An 11,883-nucleotide genomic window follows, 5' to 3' on the forward strand; every position below is an offset into this window, starting at 1 on the left:
TGAGGGTCCTAAATATTTTAAGGTATTTCTTCAACGGATGGGCTTTAAAACAAATGAACAAACAAACAAAAATAATTCAGCAAGATGTGTATACATCTGCTGCTGCCATGGTAGCCGTCGTGATGCCTGACCTGGCTGGGTAAGGTTGGGGTCACTGAGCCCATCAGACCGCTGTCCAGCCAGCCCAACCCACGAAGCAGCGCAGACAGCCTCACTTTCAGCTGCTTCTCCCACCAAAGCAGGAGGCTCAGAGCCAGCCGGAGAAGCTTCGGTGGCTACAAACCCTACAACTCAGAGCAGGAGACCTGGAGCAGCCCCACTCAGCTCTCCAGAGCTCTCTGCCAAAGCACATCGCAGGCTGTGTTTATTTTTAAGAAGACCTCTCTTCCCCACATTCCCTTTTATGTAATTTCTTGAGAAATGGTGAGTTTCTGGTTAACACTGACCTTTCTAAGGTCTTTTTGAATATAAGACACAAACGTTACTAAGGATGATCAAAATTCCTGCCTCCGTCACTAAGCTGGTTTTTGCACTTGGGAGACCTCCATCAGCCCACCAAGGAAACAGTTCCTTCATGACTGGTCACTGGAGACCCTTTTGTAGAGGAGATTCAGGCATCCTGCAGAGGGCTGCTCTGAAGAACCTTTATTCTTCCCTTCAGTGGACAAATGTTATTGATATCCTGCTGTGGACTGACTCTATACTGGATCCTGGAAATGTAAGACAGATAAAACAGCTCCTGCCCCTAGGGGGCTCGCAGTCTGTGTCAGGCTCTTCCTTTGCAAAGCAAGGAATTCTGGGATTCCCTTCCCTGGCCTGGCCGTGTGGAGATCGGACCCCAGCACAAACCTGTGTCCTTTAAATTAGTGTATGTTCACTACCAAACATAAGGTAGATAGCTAGTGGGAAGCAGCCGCATAGCACAGGGAGATCAGCTCGGTGCTTTGTAACCGCCTGGAGGGGTGGGATAGAGAGGGTGGGAGGGAGGGAGACGCAAGAGGGAAGAGATATGGGAACATATGTATATGTATAACTGATTCACTTTGTTATAAAGCAGAAACTAACACACCATTGTAAAGCAATTATACTCCAATAAAGATGTAAAAAAAGAAATAAATAAAAATAAAACAATCAGGTCCCTAATGCTCTAAAAAAAAAAAAAAGTATGGCATATAATCAGGAGAGCCAGAACCAAAGCCCAAAAGACAACCTCTCTGAGGCACCCTTGTCCCAACTCCCACCCTCTAGGCTGAGCTATATCACACTTATTTCACAGGGCTGGGTTCTAATAGGTTTCTTTAAGACAATTTCCGTGTAAAAAAAAAAGTACAAGCAATGAAAATGAACAAAATTCAAGTACAGGAAACAACATGGATGAATCTCATAATGTTGGAGCCAAGAAACAAGACACAAAAGAACACATACATACAAGATGATTCCATCTATCCAACGTTTAAAAGCAAACAGCAATAAGCTATTTGGGTGGGAACGTTATGCAAAAAGGCAAGGAAATGGTCAAGGTAGGATTACTTCTAGGAGGGAGGGGGTTGGGATAAGGAAGGGACATACAGTGGGCTTCGAGGGAGTGGGTAAAACTCTAGTTCTTAACCTGGATTGTGGCTGCAGTAGTATTTGCTTTATAACTTATTTGTCAAATCGTGTCTGTGTTTTATTCACTTTTCTATATATGTGTGATAGCTCACAATGAAAAACACATTCAAGAAAAAGGAAGAAAAGGAATGTCCAGCCTATTTTTTAAATGTGTTAAAATTTTTTCAAACTGAATTCTTCAGTTTGGGTGTCTCTACCCTGCCTGAATTCTCTATAACTGCTGTATCAACCTTCTGTTTGATTCCCTCATGTGACTGCAACAAGGTCTAATCCTGACTCAGCTTTATAGATACAGAGATGGGGAAGAGCTCAGCCCAGGAGACTTGACTTCTAGTTCTGACGTGTTACTAATTCACCGTGTGACCCTGGGCAAGTCCCTTTCCTCTCTGGGCCTCAGTTTCCTCGAGTGCACAATGAGGGAGTTAGAGGAGATGATTTCCCCAGGCCTGTAGTTATGTGAGAGGTACCTAGTATGTTGGATGAGGTTTTCTCTGTTCTAGAAACCCCTTTCCATCTCCCATGGGACCCGTACCCTGGAGCCAAGCAAATCCCACAGTGATGTCACATTGCAGAGGAAGTGAGTGGTGAGTGTACATCCTAAAAGCAAGGCCATTAAACACCCAAAGTGGCTGTCTGAAACTGCCACAAAGGCTGTTCCTGCAGGGTGGGCACCCCATCTCTCACCACTTCCCTGAGTCCACACCTAGAGAATCACGGCACCGTCAGTTCTCAGATGCCGCCCCTTGGCGGAGGCAAGAGCTGCCTTTGGGCATGATGGACCCTGGGGACACGAACACCGCTAAAATCCCATTGATTAATCATGTCCCACCCTTGGATCAGTGGCTGGCATTAGGCGAGCTTAGCACAATTTTATTACTCTGACTGGCCTCTTGCAGATGTTATAGATGAAGAAACAAAACGAGGAGGAGAGGGAAAAAGGACAAAATCATTAGTCTGAAAGGAGCAAAAGAGCATCCTCTCTATTTTGTATTCAGATTTAGAGCGGCACTGGGAGCACACACAACAATCCATTTTTATGCTGTTTCCAGAAGTTCAGTTCAGCCTCCTGACTTCCCGCTTTACCTGACAGCTAAAATCCCAGGAGCATCTGGGCCATAGCAATGGCCAGCCTGGCCTCTGAAGCCATTCCAGGACCCCGCCAAACACTAAGGTCCCATTCATTCATTTGTTCCTTCATTTCTCAAAAGGGCAGAAGGCTTTTGCCTGATGTAGGGAAACAGGCCTAACCCTCCACCAGATAATCCATCTTGAAAGGGTCCTATTTGCTCTGAAGGTACTGGTCCTTCCACAGGACTTGTAGAGAAACCTGCTACACACCCAGTCTCCACCTTGCCAAAGCTTTGGTTCCAGCGGAGGAAACCCTCGGCCTCTGCTCACTGAAGCTCTACCGAGAGACGCTTTGAATTAAGACCAGAAATGCTTTTAAAAGACTTGGGTCCCTGGCTTCTAATGATGACCTCTTCCTTAATTTTGTGATGGCTTCATCTGCCTCCTTCCATCATCTAGGTAGCTATAAAAAGCTAAACACCTCCTACTAACCCCATTAGGATGAAAGCGGAGGATTTTATTATTCATTTTTAATAGGAAGAGGCTCAAACTCCCTCAGGAAGTATAAAAGGTAGGGTTTTGATGTATCTGATGTGGAGAGGTTGCAACAAAGCAGAACCCCTGAGAATGGGAAAGCCTTGTTGGAGGACGAACAGGAAAGACTGGGGTGACCGGCTCTGCACGGAAGGCAAGGATCTCAGGCAGCCCCGACCGACTCCTCCAAGGTGCAGACTGATCTCAGAACCTGCCTGGGAATCCAGGAATAACCCGAATCCCCTAGAACACCGTCTCCTGATAATTGTCTGTTAAGCATTTGCAACTCACACACAAAGGTAACTAATCGGAATGGTTCCCTCCAGGACCACGCTGTTCATAACAGTAATAAAGCCCCTGCCACAGACAGCATCATTATCCAAACGCCATTAATGTCAATATTCATATCAAATGCCATCTGGCAAAGGAGCCTGCAGGCCTAAACCCCTCCTACTCTAGGACTCTGCAGCCTGGTGGGGTGAGGGCGACCCACAGCCCTCCTCCTCTGCAGCCTGATGCTCAGGACGGGCCTGCCTGGGAAGCCAGGGCCCGGCCAACAAGCTGATCCCAGGAGGGGACTGAGGTATATACAAGGAAGAGCAGGACAGGAAGGGTAAAAACATCTAATTTATTCACTGCCATTGACTTTTCTTCAAGTCTTCATTATGAAGATGCCACCAATTTCTCCTTCACATTGTCATAATAGGAAGCTGACTGAGTATTTATACAAACCTTGAAGGGATCATTGTTTGGACGACAAACAGAACTTAACCGCCCACCAGTCCTCGGGGTGGCCTTGCAAGAGCGTCACATCCAGAACCCCACACTGAAGTTGAAAGAGCTTTCTGCAGGGAGTAATTAGGTGACCCCAGAACACAAGTTCTTCCTGGAGAGGGAGGCTGGGTGCTTCGGGCACAGCTCAGCTCCTCCTCTGGGCTGGATCCTGTTTCCCCAGCCCCTGCATCCGTGTCACTGGGTGGCCTTCTGAGAACCAGGGGCCAGCAGGCCATGAGGCCATCATCCTTGAGCGTGGGCATGTGAGGGCAAGGGAGAAGTAGGGAGGCTTGTAGGTGTGGGCTTGTCAAAGTGGTGCTGAGCACAGGCAGAAAGAAATATAGGAGCAGGCTTCAAGGAGATCCTCACAAACCATGCTGAACCTCATTTTTCCCACTGTCAACTGTATCTATTATGATTATAAATACCTATAAATGAATCAATGCATACCCGCTGCACAGGGCTATGGTGAGATTTTGAGTGAAGCAGTAGTAGAAGCTGATGATTGATGATAGTGATGGTGTTGATGGCTACCATTTATTGAGTTTAATATGTGCCAGGTACAAGGCTGAGTGCTTCATGTTTTACGTCATTTAATCCTCACCACAATCATATGAGGCTAAAAAGAACTGATCTCCATTTTATACAAGATGAAACAGAGGTTCAGAGAAGTTAGGTAAGTTACCTAAGCTTACCCTAGCTAAATAACCTAGTAAGTAAGAGAGCTGGAGTTTGACCAAATCTACCCAGCTCTAGTGTCCAAGCACTTGACCACTATTCTGCCCCCCTCCCAAAAGCATTTTGTAAGCTCTGATATACTGAGCACAGGATCTTGAGTGAGAAGGCCAGGGTTCCAGTCCTGGCTCCACCGATTCCTAGCCGTGTGACCTTGGGTTTGTCACTTTGCCTCTCTAGGTCACAGTTTATCTGCCTGCCTCACTGAGTGGCTGTGATGCTCTTAGAAGATGAGGTCTGAGACTTTACCCTAATGGGTAAAGCACTGTACAGATGAAAAGAGCAGCCACGATAAGCCTCGCTCCTAGGAGAGCAGCGTGGACCAGCAGGAAACAGCTGGGGAGCAGTGGAGCAACTGCAAAGAGGAGTGCAAAAGGGAAGCACCAGGGAAGGAGGCTCTGTTTGAGCCCAGTGTCTGAGGCAGCCAGAAAGCAGAATGACCGTTTCCAGCCACTGTGGGCTCTCTAGAGAGCAGACAAGGCCCAGGGAGATGTGAATTGGGCTACAGGCGAAGGACAGGCCTTTGGCCCCACAAAAGCCTATCTGGGGACAATGCACTCCCAGAACCAGGGGCCTGGACAGCGGGAACGGGAACATAATTGCCCTTAGCAGCAGCCGTAGCACCTTTCATACTGAGACATGACTGGCTGGCAGCACCATTTAGAACTGCTCTGACATGTACTGTCTCAGGGAAAGTGAAAAATGTATCACAAGGCAGGAAGCTCTTCTCTAACCCCACTTGTAAATCCCTTTGCAAGAGATACAGGACTCAATAAAATCAAAAGAAAAACAAAAAGAAGTGAGCTTCCCAACATTGGAAGCATCCATGCACAGCCCACCAGGGCTGTCCCAGGGAGGAATTCCTTCATTGAGAGGGAGGTCTTCAGTCCCAGAAATGTAGTTCTATAGCCACCCTTTGTAATCACCCAGCACAAAGTCTTCATATGGGAGACAGGGACAGACTTGGAGAGGAGACACAGCTATTTTCTGGAAGAATCGAAGTCTTTGACACCAACACAGTACTGTTCCCACTCTATGTAGCTCCTGTGATAAAGTCGAATCACCCCATATCCCCTCTCATTCCCTGCATGCCTCTTGGGGCCAGCATGGTGGACTCGTGCCAAGGATGGGGTAAGTTTGGAGGTCAGGACAGGGCTGGGGTTCCCTGGCATGGGAGAGCAGAAGACACCACTGCCAGAGGAGAGCAAAGTCAGAATGCAACTCAGACTCCAGAGCAAAGAGACACATCCAGCGCGGCAGGTCAGGATCTAATGGGAAATCTGTGTAATTGCACCAAATGCCAGCCAGCATTTAGAGCTCACCTTTACAGCCAATGAGGACGTGACTCGTGGCTTGGTCAGCCCTGTTCAAAAGAGACCTGGGTAGGATGGGTGCTTGGAGTGAATAGGAGCAGTTCCTGCCACCAAGTACCCAGGTGCTAACACCCTGACCTTGACCACCCACTGGACCTCTGAAAGCCTTGGGCACATCTTCTTTGACTCCAACCTAATACTGCAACCCTGGCAGAGGGAACTTTTTCCTTTTCCACTTTCCCCTAATGCATTCAGGCAGAAAAGTCATTAATACTTCACAAAGAATGAAAAATCAAAGGAGGAAGACAATTTTTTACTGTATTTTTTAAACATTTGGGTAAGAAAAATCAGATGTCAAAAAAAAATCCCCATTTACATCTTTTAAAATACGAGCAATTAATATTTTCCACGGAGGTTCACGCTCCCTCTCTCCATTCTGTTTGCAGGGTATTGTTAAGCCATGCTTGGTAATTTGTGGCATGTTTAAATATTCAGTCTGTATTTCATTTGGGCTCCACATTTAATTCAGCCAACATGTTCATTTTAAGATCAATACTGTCATAACTATGTTGAAAAATTAAATTATTGTAACTTTATTTACATTTCTTAAAAGTACTGCGAAAATTCTTAACCAGGACCTAATCAATGTTAGAGTCTAAAAATATGCCACTCTGCATGAAGCTATGAAAAGATTAATGTACATTTTTTTACAAGAAATTAGTAGCTTAATGAAGTGGATAAAAACGCTGTCACGGTTTTTATTGGATCTAAATTGCATGTAGTGGAGGTACAGTAAGTGCCTTCTACATAATGACATAATGAGTCATGACTGGTGCTGGAAGGCTAATTTGCCCTTAACTGACACAAAACCAGGGAATTAACATCCCAGTCGCTCTACGCCAATAGCAGATGCATTATTTCATTGCAGAGCAGGGTTTTTAACTAAACTCTTAACTGTAGAAATATTGATCTATTCTTCTGTGAAATGATGAAATTGGAATTTTTTAAAAGGACATCTTAAATTATGGCTGTTGCGGTGACATTTGTTTTCACAGTACCACGTCTGCCGACAGAGCAGATGCAACAAGAGAAGTTTGATGAGGCTCCTACCTGTGTTACGGAGTCTTTAGTCAGACGAGAGAGGAAGGGGAAATTTTGTATGAGAGCAAATGCTGGAGTTTGAGAAAATGACAGGCCGTCTACAGGAGCCCCAGTTCTGGAGAAAATGTTCTTGGGCATTGTCCCAGCCCATGAACTGGTTTACTTTGAAGAGTGTTTAGTGCTTGAAAGTTGCTTGGGGTAAAACATCACCAAAACAATGATATTCAACTTAAGTCTGAAATAATAGTTTAGTGGTTCAAGGTAGTCTGGGGGGAGTTGAAGGAGCTAGAGACCCTTGTAAGACACAAGTATAAACTTAGAGACACTGTACTACCATGGTTTCAATTTTGTCGTACATTCATTCATTCTGCCTATATTTATTGGGCACCTACCAAGTGCTAGAGATGGATAAATACAGTCACTTCCCTATGGGGGCTAATGATTGCTTCTGTCAAACAGTGCAATGCAACATATTTCTTTGTTTAACCAAGTGAATTAAAATTCTTCTTACTTTGAAAGTTTTGCAATAAACCTGGTAATAACGGCAGATACTTTGAGCTATCGCAACCCAGGAATTTAAAAGAAAAAAGAACAGTATACCGACTAGCAGATATACATCTGACACCTCTCATGTGTCTCTATTGACACTTTCGGTTAGCATCAAAAAATAATAATAAAGATCGGCAAAATCAGATTCTTTGTGACAGAGGAGCTGGGAGACCAAACCTATTTAACTCGATTCAACAAGCTTATATTATGGTCATGACGTAAGCCTGGGCACCCAAAGTAACTACATGTGGTTGGATCCAGTGGGTCTCAACAACACTAACGGACAGTGAGTCACAAGGGGACAGCCTTATTTAATTGGTGTGGGATGGTCCTGGTATCGCTATGTTTTTAAATCAGCCTCAAGTGATTCTAGCATGCAGCTGGGGTTCAGAACCACTGCTTAAAAGGCATACGATATAACAACAGAGACTGCTCAGACCACACTAAGTTGGAGGACTTGATGATCAGGCTCTGACTAGGAGGGAAAAGGAAGAGAGCCACACGTGGGCCAGGTGAGGAAGCACAAAAGAGGTGCAATTTGATGCACTGGAAACCGCAATCAATTTAGTCCCCCTACTCTGAGTCTAGGACCATGCTTGCTCTACTGCGTGTTAAAAACCACTAAACCTCTCTTCCTCATCTTCCCTTCAATAATTATAGGATATTTTTAAATGCGTATATAAATATATATGCTTAATTATAAAAAGGATACATATTCATTGTAGAAAAATTGGAAAACACTGTTAAAAAGGTAAAAAAAAGAAGAGACTTTTTAAATCTGTTATTTTAAAGATGTATACGGATCAATCAATTTTAAACCATCCTAAAATTGACTGCTAAAGCATGTATGGAAGATTCTGTCCTTACACTCTCATCCAGCATCATCCCTTGAAAAAAATGTCCATTTGATAAAGAGAAAGGGAAGCCCATTGTTTTTTTTAATTTGCATTTCTTCTATTACTTGTGAGGTTTTATGGTTTGTCATGTTTTGGGCCTCTTCTACTTTGTGCGTGCATGCCACACATTAATATTTTTTCCTTGTTTTATTTTGGAATGTGTTTCTTACTGATTTGTAAAATTATATGAAGAATATTAACTTTGTTGAGAGCTCCCTGGTGGCCTAGTGGTTAGGATTTGGTGCTTTCACTGCCATGGCCTGGGTTCAATCCCTGGTCATGGAACTGAGATTCCACAAGTTGCTCAGTGAGGCCAAAATCTATATCTATATCTATATATATATTATATCTATATATAGATAGATAGATAGATATAAAGTTTGTCTATTACACATTGGCAAACATTTTTTCTGGTTTAATCCTTTTTGTTTATAGTACATTTTGACATAAAGAATCTTTCCATTCTTACAGGGGGGGAAATAACAGAACTCCATGTTAATGGAGTTCTCTAATACCTTTCTTTTATTTATTTATTTATTTTTACATCTTTATTGGAGTGTAATTGCTTTACAATGGTGTGTTAGTTTCTGTCTAATATCTTTATTTCTCCTCCATACCCTCTTTGAGTGTTGACAAGCCCCTGGGACTTGGAATTAGAAGATCAACATTCCCTTACCAGCTGTGTAATTTAGGGCACCTGACTTCACTTCTCTCTGAAGCTCTGTTTTCCTTCACCTGCATCTCAACTTTTGTCAGGATGAAATTCAGCCACCACTCTAATGGCAAAAACTCTGCTATCCCGTTCACTGATACATCCTCAGGACCTAGAACAGAGCCTTATACTCAGTAGGCACTCACTAAATATTTGTTAAATTAGTGGAAAGCATCTGGCCTGGACCCTGACCCAGGGCAGGCAATCGGTACATAGTGGTCACCCACAGCAAGCCCAGACATCACTGTCTTAAACGGGTCAGAATTTGTATCTCCTAGTCCTGCCGTTTACACTTTTTCCATTATTCCCCAGCCCAGTAATGTATGTATTGAGTACATAGTCTAAGGACGGGCCTGTTTTGAGCACCCCTGGTGGATACGAAAGAGGGCTACTGCACAGACTCTGCCCTTAACTTAGTGATGGCTCTTGTAGGATTTCATTACACATATAGAATAATTAAAAGAGGAGATGAGATGGGCCAGAATGTGGGCCAGGAGTCTTACTGAGAAGTGAGATCAAGAAGGGAAAAGCAGGGCTTCCCTGGTGGCGCAGTGGTTGCGAGTCCACCTGCCGATGCAGGGGACACGAGTTCATGCCCCGGTCGGGAGGATCCCACATGCCGCAGAGCGGCTGGCCCCGTGAGCCATGGCCGCTGAGCCTGCGCGTCCGGAGCCTGTGCTCTGCAACGGGAGAGGCCACAACAGTAAGAGGCCCGCGTACCGCAAAAAGAAAAAAGGGAAAAGCAGGACCAGGGAAATCTTGTTAAAGGAGGAGGTCCCCAGCAAGGGATTTGAAGGATGAAGACATTTCTGACATACAGAGATGAGAAGGCTGGTAAGGCCAGGTGGTAAACCATGATCCAGGCTTGCTTTTTTTCCTAAGACTATTGGCCTAATGTGCTACTTGACCACAAGACAATTACATTTTATATTCATGATTTCACTCACCGGGACTATTTTACTCGCTCATTGGCACTCACACCATCTGCTCACGTACTGGTTTCAAGAAAAGCTCTCCTTTTCCACTTAGAATTGGAAACCCAGGGAAAAAATGTGAAATCCAAAACATTCAGCCTAGTCAGGTTTTCATTTCTGTTCTAAATCAGCCTCCTAAGTGGTTTGTGTTCAGACTCACAACTGTTCTTCACCTTTCTGAGTGCAGACCCATTGAAGAATGAGAAGAAAAACCAGGTTCCTTCTGTCCAGTTGGTACATGTAATTTTGCACACAAATGCAGGAGCCCTCGAACCCCTGGTAGCCCGTCCAATGACTCCTAGAGTCATACAGTGAACTCCTTGCATCAGAAGTTGGCCCTGAAAAGTATCCAGCAAACCCCAGGCTTCAAATTCTGTAATTATTATAATCTCCTGGGCCTGAAGAACATTATTTTTGGCATATTGCAACTGGCCACAAAATCTGAATCTTTCTGGTTCACTCCTTTCCAGAGATGATTTCCTTTCTCACTCACTACCTGCCTGAGTTCCTAGCTAAGAATCACAACCCACATAGTGTGTAGGTGTATAAGTTAGGATAATATCAACTGCTACAACAAATCAAGTCCATAATCTCAAAGACTTCACATCAGAGACATTTATTTACAGTTTATGTAACATTCCAATGCAACTGTTTCTTGTTAGCAGATAAGCCTTGCACAATGTGTCCGGGGGATCCAGGCTCCTTCCACATCAGGGCTCTGCATTTTCAGCAGTGTTGCTGTGCTCATTGGCAGCCATCTGGTGGAAAGAAAGGATCTTGCATGGAGGATCATGCATGAGAGGATTTTATGGGCTAGGCTTGGAGTGCTGTACACCACTTGACTCACATTCTTACGGCCAGAATTCAATCATAACAGCCCATAATTGCAAGGGAAGCTGGAAATGTTATTCCTGTGCCCAAGAAGAGAAAGCTTGTTTGGTGAACAGGTATCCTGCCTCTGCCACAATGGATGACTACATCTACTCTCAAATTGCTCTTGGGCAAGCTGTTCAGAGTCCCCATTAGCCATTTTCCTTCCTCCTTTTGTAGACTCAGCCTCTAAGGAGCTCTGTTACTACCAAGAAGGCAGGCCTTTGCTCAGGCATCAGATAGATGGGACTTCAAGTTCACGTTCTGCCAGTAACTAGCAATAGGTTCTTGGAAGTTCCTCTCTGGGCCTCAGTTTTCTTACCTGTAAAATGGACCACAACAACAGCTCCAACCTCACGACATTGGCGGATTGCATGAGAAGGCACAAGTAAAGCTCTCAGCACGATAGCTGGCAAGTTGTAAGCAGTCAAATAGTCTAATACCAATGCTACTGCTAATAATAATTATAACAAAAATAATGCTATTATTATCATTGGCTAGTCCAGATTTTGAAAAGGAAGAATCTAAGAGACAAGCCGAGGCTCCTGTAAGAATTGAGATAAAATGTGATACAGGTCTGGCCTGGGGTAAGATAAAAAAAAGAATACCAGTGTTCAACAAGTACTTTTATAACCATTATCTTGAATCTGAAAGAAATCAAGAATAAATAATTTCAGGATTTAATAATACATTGGGAGAAGAGAGTAAAGGACCTATAGAGTTGAAAATGGTCCTGCTGTCCAGTT

Source organism: Neophocaena asiaeorientalis, unplaced genomic scaffold, assembly GCF_003031525.2.
Source record: "Neophocaena asiaeorientalis asiaeorientalis breed wild unplaced genomic scaffold, Neophocaena_asiaeorientalis_V1.1 scaffold106, whole genome shotgun sequence".
In the NCBI taxonomy this organism is placed as follows: Eukaryota; Metazoa; Chordata; class Mammalia; order Artiodactyla; family Phocoenidae; genus Neophocaena; species Neophocaena asiaeorientalis.